Genomic DNA, 24,068 nt, shown 5'->3' on the forward strand with positions numbered 1-24,068 from the left:
TGACTTGTACTTTGTTTCTTGTCCACCAATTTCAAACCCATTTTCTTAAGCTTTTGCTTTCACAAAACGGCTCCTTTTCTTAAAATTTTGTCATGATGATTTAATTTCAGACCATAATGTAATAAAATGGACCAGACTTATGTTCTACTGTAAAGAACTAGAAAACAAGACAAAATATATAAAATAACTGTTTCTAGATACTGGATTACAGGCATCATAGAACTACACCTTCTAGAAAAAAACCTATGAGGTGAGTCTCATCATAATCATGGCTTTCTGCCTGTACGTACACACCCTGGACCACGGTACACGGAAGTGACTCCAAGCCGAGTCCAAGCATGTAAAATTTGGAGTGCCCAACATGTAATAAAAAATCACAGGACAGGGCTTCCCTGGTGGCGCAGTGGTTGAGAGTCCGCCTGCCGATGCAGGGGACATGGGTTCGTGCCCCGGTCTGGGAAGATCCCACATGCCGCGGAGCGGCTGGGCCCGTGAGCCATGGCCGCTGAGCGTGCGCATCTGCAGCCTGTGCTCCGCAACGGGAGAGGCCACAACAGTAAGAGGCCCGCGTACTGCAAAAAAAAAAAAAAAAAAAAAAATTACAGGACATACCAAAAAACAGGAAAATGTGAACCATAACCAGAAGAAAAATAAGTCAATAAAAGTGGACCAAAAATGACAGAGATGATAGCATTAGCAGTCAAAGACTTTAAAACAGTTATTATAAATGTACTAAATATAAACAAAGTTTTCAAGGAAAACGTAAATATAATGATGAGAGAAATGGAAGATACAAAAAGGAATTAAATAGGACTTCCAGAGATAAAACATATAATATATAAAATGAAAATTTCACTGGGTATTTAACAACAAATTAAGCGCTGCAGGATAAAAGATCAGTGAACTATAACATAGAGCAAGAGCAACTGCTCAAACTGAAAATCAGAGTATAAAAAAACTGAAAAAAAAAAAAAAGAATAGACTTCTGAAATGGTGGTAAGAGGAGTTCCATGGATCCTTATCCCAGTGAAACAATCATAACTGGTGAAAATTGTATTATGAAAATAAGTCAATTACTTAATGTCATTAGAAATTGTCCCAAGGGCCTACAGCAAATGAAAAAGCATTCATTTAAGAACATCTACTAAATATTAATAGGAACAGCAAGAGTCTTTGGCATTTGTGCTATGACCGTCCTCACCCCCATTCCCAACACACACACAGACTCGAATTAAGTGTAACAGAAATTCTATTCTGGGTACTTGTGGCCAATAACACATTACCCCCAACTCCCAGTCTAAGACTCACCTTGTATTTTGTAGATATATATGCAGATCCTTAAGCAAACATCACGATCAGCATTTCTAGGTATGGCTAGGAAAAAAACCTACATCTCTCTCCATGGTTCCATGTTAGTTTTGTAAATGGAGAAACAATAAATTATTGCAATAACACTTTTCTCTGACTTCTATTTTCTTCTGATACGTAGGCATGCAAAGTTTTTTTTCTTAACCTGGAAAATGTTATTTAGCAAGAAATGGTGTGGAGAATTGGTCCAGTAATTGAATAAGATGCTCTGCGATCAGTACAAAACTTTCTTTTAAAAAAAATCCTGAATAATTGCAATGAGCACTTTCTTATTCGGAAAATCACCTTTTCAACTACTTTAAAATATGTCCTGATCCTTGAAGAGCCTTGTGATTTCTGAAGAATCAAAACATCATGTTTTGATAGTTGGCATAAATGAGTCATCTTTGGTCCAGCTGCTGGTGGAATGCAAGGAGACAGGAAAAGGAAGGCGTGCATCTAGCTAGTGTCTGGATGCACTCCTGTGGAAAAACTCACCAGGTGTCTGGAGGCTGCTGCAAGTTCCAAATACTTTGGGCAAGACTGGCTGCCAGATTAGAAATGGAACTGAACTCCTTCAAGGAAGCAGAGACAGATAGGATTTATTCAGGTCTCTAGTTTGCCAATACATAACTGTGTCCTGGACAAAAATCCCCATCCATTAGCTGTGTAAACACGAATCTTAGTATTTCATCCCTGTAGTGCTGGAACTCTTAACATGATGACTATTGATGATATATTAAACGCTTTAAAATGAAGCTTGTAAGGTATAAGTTTCTGATCTCAAAAGCTGGAACTTTCCAAAAACATGGTATGTGGAAACCTATGCACATGCAACATAATTTGTTAAAAAGATAATAGATTTTGGAGATATCTAGATAATATTAATGTTTTTATCTCTGCCTGCCAAGTCACAATCTGCCTACCTTTCAATTTTCTCACCTCTCAAATGGAAATAACATTTGCTGAATTGATTTGTAAACTGCTTTGCAATGTCATGCAAATGTTAGCTGAGGGAAACAAATAGTTTTCAAAATTATAGAATTCCCAAGCAGTGTATGTTTTTATTTTTATTTATTTATTTTTTTTGCGGTACGCAGGCCTCTCACTGTTGTGGCCTCTCCCGTTGCAGAGCACAGGTTCCGGACGCTCAGGCTCAGTGGCCATGGCTCACGGTTCCAGCCGCTCCGCGGCATGTGGGGTCTTCCCGGACCGGGGTACGAACCCGTGTCCCCTACATCGGCAGGCGGACTCTCAACCACTGCGCCACCAGGGAAGCCCGCAGTGTATGTTTTTAGTTAGTTAGTAATGAGGATGCAAAACCAAAATCTCTGAAAGGACTCCCTTTTGCTGTGCTAATTTTTCAATAAATTAATCTCATGCAAGAAAGCTCTCTTCTTTGTCCAGCTTCATCTTTTCTCAGCCTATGGCCTCCCGCTTAAAATCCTTTCCATCATACAGAGGTTGTCATCACAGTATTTGTGCCTTGATTGGGGATTCTGCGACTGTCAGTCACGGATGTTCCATTGATCAGACACAAGATCAAAGATAAGACAAAGTATCAGCTCCTTTACCTTCACCCAAATTTCTACCTGCCCCTTCCCCCTCCTTCTTCTGGAACACCACATTTGTGATTTGGTTTTGTCTTCACATTCAATTCAAACAGCACTTGTCACACCATAAATTTAGCTTACAGGCCAGTGAGGTCAAAACAGAGGTGGTATCACCTGCCTCATGTTTTTCATCCAGCTAACAGAATATCCCCAAACTGCTTTCCTAACTGAGGCAGCTGCCCTAATTAGCAGCCCTGATTTTATGATCTTTCCTGGTCAAACATTTTTTATATTACTTTCAGCGGCAATATTTGATTCATTTTTTTTAAATTGCAGAATGTAGAAGAAATACTATAAAAGATCAAGATATTCTGAGAGATCTTGATGTGCTATTGATGTCCAGATGACATTTTTTTCCAAAACATCCCATAATTTTGGACTTTAACAAATTATACTTTTATAAAATGATGAAAAGGTCAGATTCCAGTGTATTTTTCTATCAAAAATCAATTACCCATCTAGAAGTTCAGATTCCGATCTTAAGGCTACAAGATATTTTCTTTTAAATGTCCCTGGAATAATGTATTTTAGCCTTGAAGCCACCTCCTCTGGCCAGAGGATTGCGTGAACACACCACTCTCTACTGCCATGGAGGAAATTGATTCTGTTCTAAGTCAAATCGTGATGAAGAACCTTTAGTGCACACCTGCATATCGTGGCTTGTAGCCTTGTTACTTACAGTGTGGTCCAAGGTTTGGTAGCATCAGCATCAGCTGGGATCTTGCCAGAAACACGGATGATAAGGACCCACCTTTGACCTACTGAACCAGGGCCTGCATTTTAACAAGGCCCCTGGAGCTTTATGTACATTCAAGTCTGACTTCTGTTGGTTTGGAGGGCTCTTTGCATATGAGATACCATAGGAAATTCTCAGAAATTTGAAGTTAGAAAGAATACTTCATAAGAATTAAAAGTCTTAAGGTAACTGGTGATATAAAAAATCATTAAATTTATGTTATGTCAGCTGATGTGACTCAATTTTAAACTCAAGTGCTCAGACTCTATATCTCTGGCTGGGAGAATAACTATCATGGATTATGCCATTCAGATATCACCTAACTCAAATCTTGGGTGATTTACTTCCATTTTTAAAATAAGGAAGTTGTGGTAAAACTGAAAGAATAGTATTACATAAATGGAATTTATTCATTTACAGACAAAAATTTATTGAGCTCTTGTATATACAGGGTTAGTCACTGAAAATGAAAGATCAAGAAAATATGAATTTTGTCCATATTAAACTCTTAGTTTAGTTAGGAAGTCAGAAAAGTAAACAGATTATTAAAATATAATGTCATAAATTCCCTTCTAGAGGGAATCAATCACAGGATACTTAATAGGGGGCTATACAGGAGGAGCTCTCACAGTACCACGCTGAGATGGGACGTTTGTTTGGGGGGTCCACATGAATAGGAGAAATTTTTAACATTCACAATGAAGGCCACAGCTAGAAGTGTCTTTAGAAATATGAAGGCTGTTTTTTAAGACAAAAAATTCAGGACATGTAATTTATCAAGTACTATTTTATGTCTGAATACAAAGGAACAGTGTATTTTCAAAAAAGTTGCCCTAGAACATCTAAATATATTTAATATTGAATCTGGCTCAGTTACAGAATTGTTCTATAGGTCTTTGTCTAGAAAATTGGAAAGAGTGGTGGTGCTTTTCTATGTAGAGGGACCACCTTATTTGAATTCATGGAGTTTGAGAGAATACTGTTTCATTCAATGCAACACATTGATTGAACCCTACTACACATTAGACACTGACAATAGTCAGCAAAATAGTGCCTCTGCTTCCATCAGGCCTATAATATAGTAGGGGAGACATACAATAAATTAGTAAATATATGACATGAAAGCTGGTGGTATGTGGTATAAAATGTTTAAAGGCCAAAGGAATAAAGTTATGGGGCAGTACTATTTTAGGCATGGGTGTCAGAGAAGGTCTCTAGAGAGGAAGTGACATTGACCTGAGAAGAAGCGAGGGAGGGGGATATAGAGAAATCCGGAAGAAGACCATAGCAGGGAGGAGTGTCCCTCCTGTATGTGATGTGTTGCTAGGAGGCCTGGGGTAGAGTGATCAAGGTAGAGAGAGAATAGATGAGAACAGAGATGTAGCTGGGGTGGGAGCTGAGGATGGATCACAAAAGGCCTGGGTGGTCATTGTAAAGACTTCAAAATTTACTCTGAGTTAAGACAGGCAGCCAATGGATGGTTTGACCAAAGGAATGAAATATGTTATATACTACAAGGATAACTCTGATTGCTAATGTGGAGAACAGATTGTAGCCTAAACAATGCAAGTAAATACAAAAGATTTTTCAGTATGGAAAAAAATGGCAAGTATGAGCTTTTTACAAGAAAATCACATTTATTGTAAATGCAAAAATACAGACATGTTAAAATCAAAAAGTTGAAAGAGCTATCTTGGAAACACTAAGCAAAAGAAAGCTGCTGTGGCTATATTAGTATTTAGAGGATATTTAAATTAGATATTTAAAGGAAATATTACTAGAGAAAAGACAAGACTGATACCTCATAGTGATAGAAATGCCGATTCCACAATAAGGCATAATTATAATAACAGTAGAATATACTATAGATAAAAACATATGGTTGAATATGCAAATCCACAAATGCAGTTGAAGATTTTACTACTCTTTTTTATCAATACTGAATAGAAAAACCTGATAAATTAGTAGAGATACAAAATAGTTGAACAACGCTATCAAACGACTTCATCTAATTGATGCGTATGTACCTCTACGCACCATTGCAGAATTCTTTCACACGCACCTGAAACACTTATCGATATATTCTATAAGCTGGACCATATAACTCCTCATTAAATTTCAAGGGATCAAAATCAAATAGAGTATGTTCTTGTACCACAGTGCAGATAAATTAGCAATGTAACAGAGATACATGTGAAAATTCCCAAATAATTGAAAATTAAATGACACATTTCTAAATAACCCAAGGATCAAAGAAAAAAAGAAATTGATATATTTAACTATATTTCAGATAGAAGTTAAAAAATATGATGTATCAAAAATTGTGTGGGATGCACTGGAAATGTGATTAGAGGGAAAATTAGCCATATGCCTGATTAGAAACAAAGTGCTTAAAATCAATGATATAAACTTTAACCTTGAGTAACTAAAAAAGGAAGAGCAAATTAAATCCAATGTAAGGGGAAGAATGAAAATAATACAAACAACAGAGAGATTTAATGAAACATAAGACAGAAAACAACAGAAAAAAATCAACAGAATAAAACAGTTGGTTTATATAACAAACTAATAAAACTAATCAATGCCTAAATAGTTTAATTAAGAAATAGAAAACAGAAATTATAGTATTGATAATAAAATGGGAAACATTATTATATAACCTATAAGCATTAAAAGGACACAAGAAATTATTTAAAACATTAAGCCAATAAAATCGACAACTTTGTTGAAGTTCCTTTTCAAGGAACACAAATTACCAAAACTGATAGAAGAGGAAACAGGAAATCTGAAGAGTCCAATAGTTATTAAAGAAGTTAAATCCAGGGCTTCCCTGGTGGTGCAGTGGTTGAGAGTCTGCCTGCTAATGCAGGGGACACGGGTTCGAGCCCTGGTCTGGGAGGATCCCACATGCCGCAGAGCAACTAGGTCCGTGAGCCACAACTACTGAGCCTGCGCGTCTGGAGCCTGCGCTCCGCAACAAGAGAGGCCACGATATTCAGAGGCCCGCGCACCGCGATAAAGAGTGGCCCCCGCTTGCCACAACTGGAGTAAGCCCTTGCGCAGAAACGAAGACCCAACCCAGCAAAAATAAATAAATAAATTACTAAACTCCTACCCCCAACATCTTCTTTAAAACAAACAAACAAGAAGTTAAATCCACAATTAAAAACTTTCCCCAAAGAAGCCCAGATGGCTTTCACCCGTGAATTCTATCAAACCTTCAGGTAACAAATAGTAACAATCTTACCTCAACCATAAAAGAAAAATTATATAGATATATATATTTGACTTCAGCAAAATTAAAAGGTTCACTCATCAAAGGACCCAAATTAAATGAATAGCAAAGCCACAGGCTGCAGAATATTCTTAGTCATACGTATATCTGACAAAGGGTTGGTATCCTGAATGTATAAGGAACTCCTACCAAGTGATTGATAGACTTCATCTAGGCTTGGAGCCCTCCCTATGCTAAGTTTTTCAGCAGTTCCTTATAAAGTTAAACATGCTTTTATCATATGACTTGGAAATGCCATCTCTATGTATTTACCTGAGCAAAAAGAAAATACAGAGCCACGTATACAAAAAAATTTTTTTGCGCAAAAGTGTTCATAGCAGCCTTTTTAAAAAATAAAAACATGACAAATGACCATACAGGTACTAGATAAACAAAAGGTGGCCTATTCATAGAATGGGATACTACTCAGCAACAAAAAGGAATGAATTACTGACATGCGGAACAGCCAGGATGAACCACAGAACATGTCACTGAGCCTAAGAAGGCAGACACATATGAGTAGATGGTGCATGAGCCCATTTATGTGAACTCCAAAAACAGCCAAAACTAGTCTCTGACGCTAGAAAACAGTACAGTGATGGTCTATGGCAAGGCAGGGGCTCAATGGGGAGGCAGCAGACGGGAACCTTCTGAGTTGATGGAAATGTCCATTACCCCGTTTTGGCTGGTTGTTATATACAGTTGTCAAAACTCATCTCGCTGAGCACTCAAGAGCACTTCATTTCCTTTAACATAAATTAAACCTCAATAAAGAAGAACAATTTCCTTTTGTCTCATAGGGAATCTATTCCTCTTTCTTCAAAAACTTGCTCCCCCAGATTCTCTAATACAATTACATAATAAGCAAATAACAACAACAACAAATTCTATTGGTCGACTACGATATAATCAACTTCAGAGTACAGAGATGTCATACTTCTATATTTGTACACATTCTGAGGGTTTAGTAATTTTCATCTCTCCACACAGTGAGACGTACGGTGTTAATCGTCTCAAATTCATAGCCACTTTCCAAGGCTACCTTTGAGCTCACTCTGAGCTAAAGCCCAGTGGGATTTTATGTCTCTCGCTGAAATGCCACATCAAAAAGCTGAACTAGAACATAAGCAGGAGCATCAGAGGACCGGTTCTGTCTACTAACACACTGTTTAAAACCTAAGTTTGAAGTGGCCAATTTAAGCTCTGGAAGGTTGGCGCAGGTGGGGCTTTGGTTGAGGACCGCAGAAGAAGAAAGGGAAAGCATTGTGTGTACACACGAGGAAATTAGTGTGTTTCTTCTCATTTGACTCTACTGTTTCTTTTTAGTTTTCCCCCACTGAAAATATTATCACCAAACCTCAAGGAGGAGCCATCATCACATAGTTTCTCACTGGCTCTTCCCTCATTGCAAGCAAAACTAACATTGCAGTTTTCCTGTCTGTTGTTTCTTTGGTTTGCTCCCCAAATTACACCTACTATTTCAGTGACCTTGGAGGGCAGTGGTCAGTGAATCACACAAGACCCATTTGCTACCACGAGCTGGGACTCATTTCCTCACTCCTCACACAGAAACTACTTTGCTATAAGTGAGGAACTTTGATATTATCTATAGTATTTAATTCCTTTTAAAAAAATGCTAGCATGGGAATTCCCTGGTGGTCCAGGGGTTAGGACTCAGTGCTTTCACTGCGGGAGCCCGGGTTCTATCTCTGGTCAGGGAACTAAGATCCTGCAAACCTGGCAGTGTGGCAAAAAAAAAAAAAAAAAAAAATGCTGGCATGAAACATGAAATAGTGTTCTGAGTCCATTAATGCATTTCAACCTATAGTTTGAAAAATATGCTCTAAGGTTTTACTCTCCAACATGGCATCCAGTAGTCTAATATGGCTACTTAAATTTAAATTAATTAAATGAAATTATAATTTCAGTCCTATAGTTGCACTGTGGGCATTCAAGAACTCAGCAGTCACATGTGGCTGGTAGTTTCCATATTTGATAGCACAGATATAATATATTTCCCTCAATACAGAAATTCCTATCAAAGAGTGCTCCTCTAAAGCAACTATAATTATACTCACTTTTGAAGGATAAGACAGAACATGTTCCTCGTCATGGTATTTCAGGCAGAAAACAAAGTCTCTGATTACAGACTCATTCTTTACTTTGTTGCCCTTACTTAAAATACTGTGAAACACTAAACATTTTTGCTGACTTTTATGATTATCTCGGTGTTTAAAGTCTCATTATTTTTTACGTTGATGTACACATACAAATATAACTAAAGGAGCACTCTGAGAATCAGAAGCCAGATTCCATGGTCAATTAGAACTTCCTCTGTGATTCTATGGTACAGAATTCATGGGTTCAGTAAACACTGTTAATATTAAAGCAGCATTGGTTTAAATGCTCCAATGCAGTGATTCTTGAAGGATGAATGAAGCTCCAAAACTTACATTTATTAAAAAACAAAAACAAAAGGAGTGGACTAGGGAGTAATTATTAAGAGTGTAGTGGTGTCTGGCACCTGTTTTTTTTTTACAAACTCTGGATGATTCTGATTTCACCGCCACTGATAGGATATATTTGCATATCAGAGTATATTAAAGCGATTTTAAAGATAAAAGGTTTCTTGCATCTACTAATATTAGAGGAGGGTTCTTCTCCATTCTTCATGTTTCCTGAAAGGGGAGGAAACTTCTGTTGCCTCAGAGGGAGGGTAATGAATGGGAAGAACACTTCTGTTCTATTTCATTTTACTACCATTCTCATTTCTCCCTGTGAGGGGAAGAATGACTTTTCTGACTGGTGACATTGGGAGGAAAAGAAGAATCAACTTACATGTCTCAGCCCTTTCAAGATTTTCTAACACTTTGTGAAAGGCTGGTCTCTAAGGACACAGATCTTCTCTGCTGATCAGTCCCATAATCTTATCAGGGTATGTCAGGGAGCCCCTCTGTGATCAATGCTCAAGCCACATTATCAATTCAACCTTATTCACAGTAGGGATGGTATTTGCCCCTCATCCAATTGGTTCCAAACTCAGGAACTTGGCTCTCTCCAGCCCTAACTAACACGATGGCCAGGAATCAAACCCAGATCAGCTGCTTGGATGGCAGCCTGCTCAGCTCTATAGCTAGTTTCTTTGACATCTACCTGCCCTGGTGCACACACACACATCACCACCACTTTGACACATAAATGCTTCCTATGCAAAAAAATGTCTCTCCCTTCCTTTCTCTTTGAACTGAAGAAGAATGCCTGAGGGGTGGGAGCTTCTTCCTCATGGTAAAGGCAGAAGTCATGCTTTGGTGTGTGGAAATTATGGGGAAGTAGTCTTTTGCTCAGTATCTGGGGACATTTTTCTGAAAGTTATTCTAGACTCCTTGGAACAGCATTCAGCATTGGTGAACATCTTTACGAGTTCATATTCTGCTTCACTTTTTAGGTTTTCCCTACGGAATGCTCATGCCTTTGGTCACAACAAGAGCTCATATGCATGGAACAGTATGATTTTATAGCTTCTCACCACACCATACGATTAAGTACTAAATACTCACTGAAATGGATCAAATGGAAATCTGACATCAAATATTATTATTATTTTATGATGAAGGCAAGATTCTAGTGCCAAGCTTATAGACTTCTAGTGCACAGCTGAAAAATGCAGAGTTTTTTAGAATGTCAAAGCCTCTTTTCTTCCACTCGTCTTCCTGGAGTAATATTCCTTGTGTCTGAGACCTCAAACAGACTTTCAGTTAAAAACCCAAATTCAGGACCTTTAATATGAGGTTAACATTGAATAATTGTTAAAACCTCGTGTGTTAAACTTATTCCTGAGAATGAAAGTGTATCTTCAAATGTCAATTAATTCAACTTCACAGGAATCCTGAAAGGAAATACAGCCAGTACATAAAGAATTGTCTCTCCCGACCCCTTAACCCCCCTTCCAAGGGTTTTCCTATGGGAAATACCAAATTCATTTTATAATGGCTCATCACTCATTGTCAGTTCTTCTGATAGGGCTGTTTTGGCATTAAATTCACGTTGTGTACATCTTTAACAGCAGCACAAAGTGAGAGAATCCAGATGCTTTACATGACAGCACTAATAAGACTATGCCCAGAAGGTAAACAAGAGCGCTTCACATTTCTGTGCCCTCTACAAATGGTTATCAGATGAGAGCCAAAGTCCTTGCATCAGCCCTTGCGTTCTTTTCCCTTTCCGCTGGAAAAGTCATAGTCTAGAGCAGCAGAAAGTTTTACAAAGCTTATCTGATTTCTGGTTCAGAGACCCATTAAAAAAAATAAAAAAGAGGACATCAATCAATCTACTTTGAATAAGGTCAATACAGAAGCTGACAAGGAGACGTTGGGTGTAGAGATTAGACTTGAAAATTAAATCAGAAGCCTCTGTTAGGGAATCATAACATGTACACATGTACATTTAGAATATGTACACAGTTTAAGCATAGTTGTCCCATAGTTGCATGTCTTATTTACATGGTATAAATACGTGTTACAACTATATCCTGCATGTCCATTATATTCAGAGGTATAATATATGCAGCAATTGGGAGCCCAATTTTTTAAAAATGTCAGAAGTAAGCTTGAAATTTCAAAATTTTTTTCCATTTTTCAAGACCAATGCATTCAACAGCACCCTTTCCATCACCTCCTCCCCATAACAATGTCATAAGTAATATCCAATTTGAAGCAATTTTATAAGGATTATATTGAGGCAAAGATGTAAAACACACAGCAAAGTTCGATTAGCATCGAACACATAGTAGCCATGCATTAATTGTACATTTTTTTAAAACATGAAGAGGTAGCCAAGGCCAAAAAGAAATCTATATTAGATCACTTGGATACAGAGGAGTATTTTCCATTAAAAATATCTCTGTACTTGGGCTTCAGAAAAATAATCTCTTAAAATTTTTGTACTCTATAAACCCAAAGTTTTCTGTAGTTTTTGATTTATAATAATAATTTTCTCTGTTACTATATAATGCCTTACTGTACTAATGACCTCATAATCCAACAATATTATAGCAATTACTTTTTAAAATCTCCAATTGAAAAATTGTGAACTTGAACTTTAGGAATGGTTCAAATTTGATAAATGTTGGTGGGAACAGTTTTTAGTCATCTCTAATATAGATCTGAGACATTTTGTTCTAAAACCTATTTGAATTCCATATTAAAAGTAATTTCTTTTCTTTTCCCCTAACATTACAGATGTAAAAAATTTACAAGGGAGCTGAAAATTGCCTCTTACACTTGAAAAATCAATAAAACTCATGAATATCAAATAAAGTCATAGCCCAAAGGATATCTAATGAATACTGGTTAGGGCATTCTGTTTTGGGACCTGAAAATTAGACTCCGACCACTGAAATAAATCAATAGTAATCAAACTATGATTTGGCAATGACTCCAAACAGTGCAGCTCTAAGGGAAACCATGGAGAATACAAAGATTCTATTTAATATCTTAATGATCTGTGCTCTTCTCCAATTCAGAGGACCTAGTTCAAGTTCCTCATGTGTTTATACTTTACCCTTTAGCTACCAAATCTCCTCTTGGTAAAGGATCGATAATAAATTCCTATTTATTAAGATGCACATTTCAGTTTAGAAGCATATCTGGTAGTGGTTAATTGCTCTGGATTTGAAAAGATTTCAAAGCCCAGAGTTTCCACTTATTAGCTGTGTCTGTGTCACATAACGTCTTCAGATTATTGAAAGGACTCACAAAACTTCTCAAACGTATACTCAGTGCAAGGCTGTAATAATATCAAAGGATGTGACAAAAAAAAAACAGTGCTCCACTTTATTTTTCTTTAGTTAATTAATTTATTTTTGGCTGCATTGGGTCTTTGTTGCCGCACGCCGGCTTTCTCTGGCTGAGGCGAGCAGGGGCTACTCTTCCTTGTGGTGCACCGGTTTCCCATTGTGGTGGCTTCCCTTTGTTGTGAAGCGTGGGCTCTAGGCACGCGGGCTTCAGTAGCTGTGGCACGGGACCCCCGGGCCGGTCCTCAGCCTGTTAGGAGCCGGACCACACAGCAGCAGGTGAGTGGTGGGCGAGCAAGCGAAGCTTTATCTGTATTTACAGTCGCTCCCCATCGCTCGCATTACCGCCTGAGCTCCACCTCCCGTCAGCATTATGGTGAGTTGTATAATTATTTCATTATATATTACAATGTAATAATAATAGAAATAAAGTGCACAATAAATGTAATGCACTCGAATCATCCCAAAACCATTCCCCCCTACGCCCCATCTGCGGAAAAATTGTCTTCCATGAAACCGGTCCCTGGTGCCAAAAAGTTGGGGACCACTGCCTTATACTGTCTGATTCTAAAGGGATTATGGATTCATTTTGCATATTTCCTTCAGATTCTCTCAATTCATTGAGGTTAGGGTAAGTTGAATTGTTGCGCGGTCCCCTTAATGCCTGAAGAGTTCACCTAGTCTTCAATAGTGGTCTAGCAACACCTTAGTAGGCACCTGTCTATATTATCTTATCATGACATCTTTCTTAACTATCAAAAGGCTGCCCCTCAATTTACCATGCCTAACATATTATTTCTTGTCTAAAAATGTGTTATTCCCTCTGTTTTGAATAACTTGTCATTGGCACATTGGTCAACCCCATTTTAGCAACTGAACTAACAAGACTATGACAGCTTCCTTCCCGTAATCTTTCCCTCTAATAGCAAGGCCACATCTGGAGCCCACACCACACCAGAGGAGTTCCTTTTCTTGCAACATCATTATAAATTGAGTCAAGGCATAAAATTATGTGAAGTTTTATTATCATATAGCCAATCCAATATGTGGCTTATATTCTTAACATAATAGAATCCTCATTGGGGTACTCTATTTTGTAATCAAAGTGAAGGAGGAGAAGGGAAATTTACTTTCCTACTAAAGGTTGCTTGAATTTTTTACTTAATTCTGATTAAACAAATTAGAAATAGGAGCAGTGGAATTTGCATCCATTTCCATAATGGTAAATGTAGACACCAACCAAGAGTCTTATAAAATCCATTTTTATATTTCCTTCAGGTTTCTTGAATTTATCAAAGCTAGGGTAATTTGGAACCAAAGATTCCCCTCCTAGCCATCATCCTCAGAGATAATAAAATAGTAAACATTATACATAAAAACTTATGTTACCAAGGTTTTTGGAGGTGCTGGCAATATCTGTTCATAAAATCAGTCAATTTTTTTGTTTTAATTTTTATTGGAGTATAGTTGATTTACAATGTTGTGTTAGTTTCCAGTGTACAGCAAAATGATTCATATATATATATATATATATATATATATAAACTTTATCATACTCTTTTCCGTTATGTTTATTGCAAGATATTGAATATAGTTCTCTGTGCTATATAGTAGGACCTTGTTATTTATTTTATATATAGTAGTTTGTATTTGCTAATCTCAAACTTCTAACTTATCTCTCACCCACCCCCTTTCCCCTTTGGTAAACATAAGTTTGTTTTCTATGTCTGTGGGTCTGTTTCTGTTTTGTAAATAAGTTCATTTGTATCATATTTTATATTCCACATATAAATGATACCATATGGTATTTGTCTTTCTCTGTCTGATTTACTTCACTTAGTATGATAATCTCTAGTTCCGTCCAGAAAATTCATCAATTTCTCGATAGAATATCTTGCAGTTTCAGTAGTTTCCTGCTTAGGATTTTCCAAATTTATAGCTGTTTAGCAATAAGGGGTTAATTAAGAGTCACAACTATGGCCCACTCACATTTTTCAATCTTTCATTGGGACCATTTCCCCATTCCTAACCCAAGCAACAAACATCTACTGCTTGATTATGCACTTTCGATGTCCCTGGAACTGATTCTATATTTTTAAATCAGTTCTGATCAGTCCTCAGTTTATATCTTGTTCCTTATCCATTTAGCTACCCCTCTCCAATCATATTTCTTCTAAATTCCATTGAGAAGCCTTTCTAATTAATTATCTCAATCCCTGAATGACCTCAAAGTAGGACTGGCTCAGCAGTCAGCTTTGTACCGAAGGTTCTCTATCCTTCTTTCCTTATCATCCTTCCTCCAGAAAAAAAGCTTTAGTTACTTCACTTGAATCTGGGACCATTTCAATAATCCTGCTGACTATGTCAGCTATACCAATTATGCTTTTTTGGATTACTGTAAAGACTCACAAAACTCCACAAAGTATAAGCACATATGGCTTTAGTAGAGGTAAAGGATCTGATAAGTAGGAGAGAGAAATCACAGTCAGTCCTCTGGGAAGTCCAAGGCACCTTGGCGCAGCTTCCAAATTTCTTTCTTAGTCACGTGAAGTATGCTTTGTCTCAGGATGGTGAACTGCCAAGACACACACAAAATGCCTTGATTTCAGGAAAGTTATAGTTTTATCCGAGAAGGTTGTTGTTTGTATCCCTCTGGCCATGTAGCCAATAGCAGGCTACACGATCAGGTTTAATAACAGAAATTATGATAACATAACAGAAACCAGACACAAACAATTAATTTGAACATTTTCTATAAAGAAGGCTGACCAGCTGGTACATGATGCCTCCTTTTATGTTTCAGAATCCTAGCATGGAAATGGATTAATCACATTACATTTTATTCTGGTATGGCCAAGGATTAGCACTGTGGTTCCAGGTGTCCCCCAGAGATAAGTGCAGATAGAAATAGACTAGCTGAGATTGTGTAATTACACACTAGCTTTATAACCTATGGAAAATTGTCCAGGTTCATTGTGACTCAATTTCTTCATATTCAAAATAATAACTAAGGTAATATGATTGTGTCATGCTTAAATGCAATTAAGCATGTAAATTGCTATGCTCAGTGTCAGGCAAAGAGTAAAAAAAGAGAAAATTTAAATTAAGTGGCACTCCTATATATTGTGTATTTGCCACGATCAAAGCAATTTCTTAGGCTGGTGATGTCCCGCTGACAACTTAATTTGGCCCTGTGACTCATCCCAGCTCCTACTGGAAATTAATCTGTGGTTGAAGTCGGGGAAGAAATATACAAAAAGTCCAGAATCGTGAGATTTACCTACATTTTATCTCCAGCTCAATTCTTTCCCTTCCCTTGTTTCTCCAAATTTTGATTTTATTCTTTTGCTGAATTTAAGTCCATATGTACACAGAACTCTGCTTGCCATATATCTGGAACTCTGTGGAGAGAAGAGGTATCTGTGGATGTATGGGTAGCTCTGTTGTAAATAAGAGATTCAAATAAGAATAATACAGACTTTCTTTTATTAGGAAATAAGGGACTCTATCCAAGGCCTGTAATCAAAAGGTAATCAAATTTGATTTTTTTACAAGATACATGGGCGATGATAATTTCTAGTACTCACCCCATTCATTTGTTCATTAATCAAAATTCACGTTACGTTATATACATAGCCAAATAGGATTTGACATAAAACGACACGTTCGTCTACTTCTCCCATCTCTCAGATGAGGCTGTAGTCCTCCTTTACCCATGTGTACTTATATATAGATGTCTTGTGAATGGAGTGCCTTGCTTGACCTTGTGGGATAATGGTCTCTGGATGAAATAGGAGCAAACTGGACCGAGGTTCTTTCCATGCCAAGCCCGATGTGTGCCAAACGTAGCCAACCAAATGCACGTAAGCAATATGATAAAGTAAAAACTGTGCTGGATTTAAACATTTAGAGGAATTATTTTCAAAAAGTTTGCTGTGAACCCCTTTTCTCAAATGAAACTTTACATGGAATTGCAACACATAAATCACGTACAGATGAAATGCTTGTGTTGGTGCAAGGATTTGAGGCCTTGAGCACAGACTGCTCAAAGGTCCACTCAGGGATTTAGTTCAGAAAACCTTAAAACTGGAGCTACCTTATGAGGTCAAACCCTCATAGAAAACAAATAATAATAATAATGCCATGTTATCTTATGTCCTGCTCTAAATCACAGAGCTAGAAGGAACCTTAGCAGCCATTGTCTGGAGGTCACAAGCTCACACACCTTTATCATCATGTACATAACACGAACATGTCCCACTTCGAAGGGGCAGGATGTGGTCCTCACTGGTGAGCACATCACTTGACTGAAACCATCCCAAATCTTTTCTGTTAACATACAAACAAAACATCTGTGACTCTATTGTAGTGGCCAGTTTAAACCCTTAATTGAGTTCAATCTCTTCCCTGAGTAGACAAGGAACTATAAATCTAGAGTTATTTAAATGATATGTTTAAAATCTCTCACATCCAAAACCACTTCTGGGACTTCCCTGGCAGTCCAGTGGTTAAGACTCTGTGCTCCCAATGCAAGGGGCATAGGGTCGATCCCTGGCCGGGGAACTAAGATCCTGCATGCCACATGGCACGGCCAAAAAAACCACAAACAAACAAACTTTTAACTCCTTCATCTCCTGACTAGAGAAGGGGATCTCAAACTATTTGTGAAGAAAAACCGCCTGAAAAACTTTTTTTCTATTTTAAATCTGTTGGCAACTCAGAATTTGCAGCATGAAAAATAAAAGAATCCCTTGAAAAATGAAATAATAAAAATCATCTACAGTGTGGAAGTCCCAATTTTTAAAAAATTATTAGAATCAATGCACATAAAATTACTCTCTAAATTGCTTTTTTTTTTTTTGCGGTACGCGGGCCTCTCACCGCTGTGGCCTCTCCCATCGCGAAGCACAGGCTCCGGACGCGCAGGCCCAGCGACCATGGCTCACGGGCCCAGCCGCTCCACGGCACGCGGGATCCTCCCGGACCGGGGCACGAACCCGCGTCCCCTGCATCGGCAGGCGGACTCTCAACCACTGCGCCACCAGGGAAGGCCCAAATTGCTTTTGAAGAGTAATAAAATTACTCTTAATCGCTGTACTTATCTCCTGAGTGTCCTAGAAGTAGTGTACGGGGACTGGGACTGGCCCATGGGCCATCCTTTCAAGTAACACTGAAATAGAGGACCTGGGTTTGAACCGTAGGTTAATTTAGAATTCCTATGCAGGCATTTGCTTATGCTCATGGAGGACAGCACACAATCAACCATGTCCTTTGAACAGTGATCACTGATTTTCATTTTTATCTAGAAGTGTCTATGGTGATGCCACAGATGCATTAGAGGGGATTTTGTAAGAACGTCAGCCACAGGCTTCTGTTTTTAAAATTGTTATAAATTGGCAACAGATATAAGGTACGCTGTGATATATCCTGCCCCTTAGAAGTAATTACAGAAATCAGAGTGCAGAAATATTTAACTGAGGCTTCGTCCCCGTGTTCTCTTTTCTTCTTCTAGAAACAACTTCAGTTAGGCCAAAGGTTCTTGATTAATTATAGAGACAGAACAGAATAACTCAGAGAGAATTTCAAAAACACAAGGCAACATAATAGCAGTTATTCTTATAATTGCAAAATGTATTAGTCTTTGTTCTTACATTCAGAGTTAATTTGGGAAACTTCTTCATGGTTAACCAGCAATGAAATTATTAAAGTGAAGCAAAACATAACCCCCCATAATCCTTAAAAAGTTTCTCTTGACTTAAAATTAGTCATTTAAAATTTCAGTTTTTGTATCTTCCTGAAATGTTGACTCTTGGAGAGGCTTGGATTTTTTTAAAAATAATGAAATATTGGAAAAGAAAAAGGGATTTAAATATTTGGCAGTTGCTTTATTTCTTCTGCTTGAACGAGAACATATTAACTTGGCTTCTTCTGAAGAGATGCTGTGGGAAAATGAAGTTTCTGATGCTTAGAGGAGTGTTAAACTTCTTGCCTTTCAGAACCTGTGGTTTCTTCTATGGCACCTACACCTAGAAATGTCCTTCCTCCCAAATAAGTCATTTTCTTCCTTCTCACTAAGAAGTCAGGCCCTTAAAAAGATTGATTTTCAGGAGATCAGACTGACATTCAGATAGCATCCTTAGGAATTCCTTAATGCAGATGTAAAATATTATCTTAACATCTTAAGGAAGAGTAAGTATTTTAGAGAATAGTTCAAAGACATTGACTATAGTATGTGCTGATGTCCTACTGCAAATATTACAGTCACTCCTCTTAGAAAGCACAAATCTTGAAGCTGGATCATATTGTAACTGGCGCTGCCTGCCTTTCCGTCAGTGCCCAGCTGTTGGTGTGAAAAAACCTTGAGGCTGCAGGTTCATGTCCTCTAGGTTCTCAGTCAAACTCGTTTGGACAAAACTGCTGGTATATTCTGAAACCCACTCTTATCAGTGTATAATAATTTGAAATAAATCTTTTGCCCTAAGTGTGGTATCTGGTGTGCTATATCTCTCATAGGTTTTCTTTACCTGAATGTCTTATTATTTCAAACCCAACACACTAAACAAAACAAAACAAACAAACAAAGAAAACATTGTTCCCCTCCATACTTCCTGCATTAGGATCTCCATCAATATCCCCCCTTATGCATCTAGTGAATATCCTACACACCCAGTTACCCAAGTCTTATTAATGGCCTTTCGCCCCACAGAAATGCAACGTGACACTGACTCCTGTTAATTCTATTTCCTCATTTTTTTCCCTTATTTTTGCCATATATTCCATTTCTCCATGTCTTTACTTGCAGCCTTTCCTATTTGTGTCTTTCCTGTATTACCACGAAAACATACCTACTGGACTAATTGCCCTTACAATCAATTCTTATATCATTGACAGATCAATCTTTCATCTTTCTAAAATTTAGATTCTAGTGTGACCATATAACCTATTGCAAAACCCTTCACTGTCACCTCCCACTATTGTTAACTTCAGGGTGAAATCAAATCCCCTTAGTAGACAGTGGGAGAATTTTCTTTCTAGGAACCCTGGTTTCTGCTTCTGCCTATAGTAGAGACTCATAACCATCCTCCATTTAACTAATTCACTGCATTAACCTAATCAATATACCCATAGTCAAGGAAAAAGCTTTTGTCTTAGAGCAAAAGACTGGTGAAAGAATACATTTACGTGACTTAAGAAAAATTGAAACCTTGAATGTATGTTTCATATACTTTTCCAATTAACTATCCAATAGTCCTAACTGTCTTACATAAGAAGGCTTCTAATGTATATTTAGTTTGTCAAATTAACTCTATGCTCATCTCTTAGTACATATTGATTCCTTGGTTTAGAATATATCCCTTCCATGTGTCTGCCCTTCGCCTGTTCTCTACTCCTCATTCTTTGTAAGTGAGCTCAGTCATTCTCTTCCACCAGAGGGACCAGTCTTGTCATCAAGTTATATTGCCTCTTACTGTTTATAGAAGACAATTCTATAGATTCTTTTCTTAAAATTAATTTTTATTGCAATATAGTTGATTTACAATGTGTGTTACTTTCTGCTGTACAGCAAAGTGAATCAGTTATACATGTGCATATACACACTCTTGTTTAGATTCTATTCCCATATACATCATTACAGAGTATTGAGTAGAGTTCCCTGTGCTACACAGTAGGTTCTTATTAGTTATCTATTTTATATATAGTAATGTGTATATGTCAATCCGAATACCCCAGTTTATCCTTCCTCTTTCTTTCCCCCTTGGTAACCTTAAATTTGTCTTCTACATCTGTGACTCTGTTTCTGTTTTGTAAATAAGGTCATTTGTACCATGTTTTAGATTCTACATATAAGCAATATCATATATTTGTCTTTGCCTGACTTACTTCATTCAGTATGACAATCTCTGGGTCCATCCATATTGCTGCAAATGGCATTATTTCTTATTTGAGAAACATTTTAAGAGCGACAAGTCTTTCTAAATGTGTATACGGAGTTTCTAGATTAATCCATTCTCCCTATGAAGTCAGTAACCGAGTGTCCAGCAGAGTTTGGCAGCAGAGACAAGCCAGGCTTTAACACTCCTAAGGAGCAAAAGGATGTCCTCATCCTTAATGTGCTGATTCAGTCTTCCTCAGTGGAAACAGTTAACTTGATCCTGGGCCAGGATTGTGAATTGTGAAGCTCTTTTTCACAAAAGAACTTAATAGTCATCTATCTCAACCTACTTGTACAGTATTACCAATGATCTGCTTTTCAGGCTGTGCCAAGGTGTCCTCAGGGACAACAAATTCCTCTGTTCTAATATAATTCTTGGTTGTAACTTTTCAAGGTCCCATAAACCCTTTATTCCTTCTGGGAATTAAATATGAAACCATTACATTGAAATAATAGCTTATACTTATTTAGGTTTTACTGCTTATTGGGCACTAGTATAAGTGGTTGACATAAGTTAACTTTGTTCAAGAGCGAAACTTAACAAGATAGAAGCAAAAACAAAATAAAATAAAACTCAAACTCTAACTGTACTCTGTTTTCATTGTCTCCTTAAATCCTCTAAGTGGGTAATTTGTGACCCTTCCCTGGAAGGCATGTTGTCTAAGTCCTATGCATATTTTTTTAATCACTCTTAGGAAATGCAAATCCTGCAGTAACTTTTAGTCTCAGGAATAGTTTCAATTTAGTAATTAAAATGCTCATCCCTGTTTCATACTTGTCTTAGTCCACACGGGCTGCTATAACAAACTACCATAGTCTTGGAGGCTTATAAACAACAGAATTGTGTTTATCACAGTTCCGGAAGATGGCAAGTCGAATGTCATGGCGTCAGCAGATTCGCTGTCCAGTGACAGCCTGCTTCCTGGTTCATAGATGGCTGTCTTTGCATTGTGTTCTCACATGGCAAAAGGGGCAAGAGAGTTCTCTGCAGTCTTTTTTATAAGGACCCTAATTCTATTCATGAGGGTGCTTCTTTCATGACCTAATCACCTCTCAAAGGCTCTCACTTCTAAAATCATCTCATTGGGGATTAGATTTCAACATATAAATTTTGGGACACAAGCATCCAATCTACAGCTATAATCAAAACACCAAATTTCATTGAGAGTTAACCCTCCCCTCCGTCAGCGTTAGTATGAGAAGTCCACATTGGTATAGATGTTAAGGCCAGCCTCCCCTCTCTTCCCCACCTGATATTCCCTTCTTCTCTCTCCTCCTTCTCCCCTCCACTCCAGCTTCTTAGTCATATATCTGAGACTTTCTTTCCAGCCTGCAGTATAGTAAGTCTGGCATAGAAGAAGGAATTAGGATATTTCTCACTTGTGAGGCACAACTGTGAACTGCAGTTGGTATTCTCTGAGGAGGAAGAGATTCTGGTCAGTCTCCTTTAAATGCATTTTCTGGTCATTTCTCCATCATGCACACATCTGGCCATGAGAATCATGAATCTCCATCCTCCATTTCTGCCTTGACCCTGTTGGAAGTAGCTTCCTGTTCTTTAGATTTCTTAGGGATAAGTGTTTGACAGTGCCTTCATAGAACCTTCCAAAATCCAGTAGCAGGTATCAAACATGCTGAATGGTTTCTGTGAAGTCCCTCTCATTTTTCCCACTTCATCCTAGGCTTTCCAAAGAATGCATGGTGGCCTAGCACCTTATCTCGACACTTATATATTCGCAAGGATTCATTTGACCTACCTGTGACCTAAGTCAATATAAAATTATAGTTAAGAGTCAAAGATCATATGATATCGCTTATATGTGGAATCTCAAAAAATGGTACAGATGAACATATAAACAAAACAGAAATAGAGTCACAGATGTAGAAAACAAACTTATGGTTACCAAGGGGGGAAGGCGGGGTGGGGGGATAAATTGGGAGATTGGAATTGACATATACACACTACTGTATATAAAATAGATAACTAATAAGGGCCTACTGTATAGCACAAGGAATTCTACTCAGTACTCTGTAATGACCTATATGGGAATAGAATCTAAACAAGAGTGGATGTATGTATATGCATAACTGATTCACTTTGCTGTACAGCTGAAGCTAACACAACACTGTAAATCAACTATACTCCAACAAAAGTTAATCTAATAAAAGAGAGTTCAAAGTTCACAGAGAACTGGGCTTGAGCCTTTGTTCCATAATTTATGAGCTATGTGATCTTTGGCAAGTTATTGGACCTCTCTGTCACTTTTTCTTTCCCAATGGTAAAATCAAATAATCAGTCATAGGACCTACTATTTCGTAGCATTGATGAGAAGGGTAAATTATATAATTCACGTAAAAAGCCATAGCATTCAATTTATTTTAGCTGTCAATAAAAATCACCAAGCTAATTATTACTATCGGGTGCCCAGTCTCAGGAGTGTAGGCTGCACTCCTTAGCGGTTAGCATCATGTTAAGGCAGTTATTAAGCTTTCAGTCAGCTGGCAGTGTCAGGCAACTGGCACAGTTGCTATAGTGAAATGCAGGCAATACATGCACAGATGTGAATCTGAATACCACACATCCTGTTACACCTCTCCCCCAAATATTCACATCTTCACTTTTTTTTTTCCTGACCTGAAGAGGACATACAAGATGTTTCTTTCCTTAAGTCTTTTTTCCAAAATTAGTCAAAGAGAGACAAAAGTTGGTTTACCCAAAGAGTTAAAAAAATAAATATGGGTCCTTTCTATGCTTCTCTTTTTGTTTCTAGCAGCCCAATTTAAAGGTCTGGATTTCCAGATAATACACCAAAGAAAGTGTGTATTCTTTGTGATCTATGGTAATATCTTTTTCTCAAGAAGTCTACATAGGTCTGTAAAGAGTATGTTGCTTCAAGATGAATTCCTTTGACTCATTATTTGATAATATTCAGAAATTTGGCATTGACTGTGGAGTCAAATTCTTGTTATTTTATCTAAGTAAGCCCTGAGACTTGCTTTTGTATGAAACCTGTTTTCTGTTTTCCTATGTGATTTTTAGTTCTTGGTGTTGTGGAAGAGCCAGAGAGGTCTCTGAAGCAGGTCACTTGAGATGTTATAAACTTTTTAGCACTGTGCAGTACAAGGCATTCTACTTGACATAGTTACGGAAAGAGAGTTCCTTTACATCTTTGCTCCCTGAAAGGTTTATTTTAATTAAAATACACCTTCTGAGCGTAGAAATCATGGGGGGATGTAGAGAGTCTGTCTGGCAATGTTTGGTAACTAAGACCTGTATTGGTAGCTATTATTGATTACAAGTCCACTATTTGACACTTTCCAGATTATCTCATGTAATCTTCACCACAATCCTATGAGGAAAATAGTATTATCCC

This window comes from Monodon monoceros, unplaced genomic scaffold (genome assembly GCF_005190385.1).
Source record: "Monodon monoceros isolate NGI ecotype Baffin Bay Population unplaced genomic scaffold, NGI_Narwhal_1 Super_Scaffold_16, whole genome shotgun sequence".
NCBI classification, from domain to species: Eukaryota; Metazoa; Chordata; class Mammalia; order Artiodactyla; family Monodontidae; genus Monodon; species Monodon monoceros.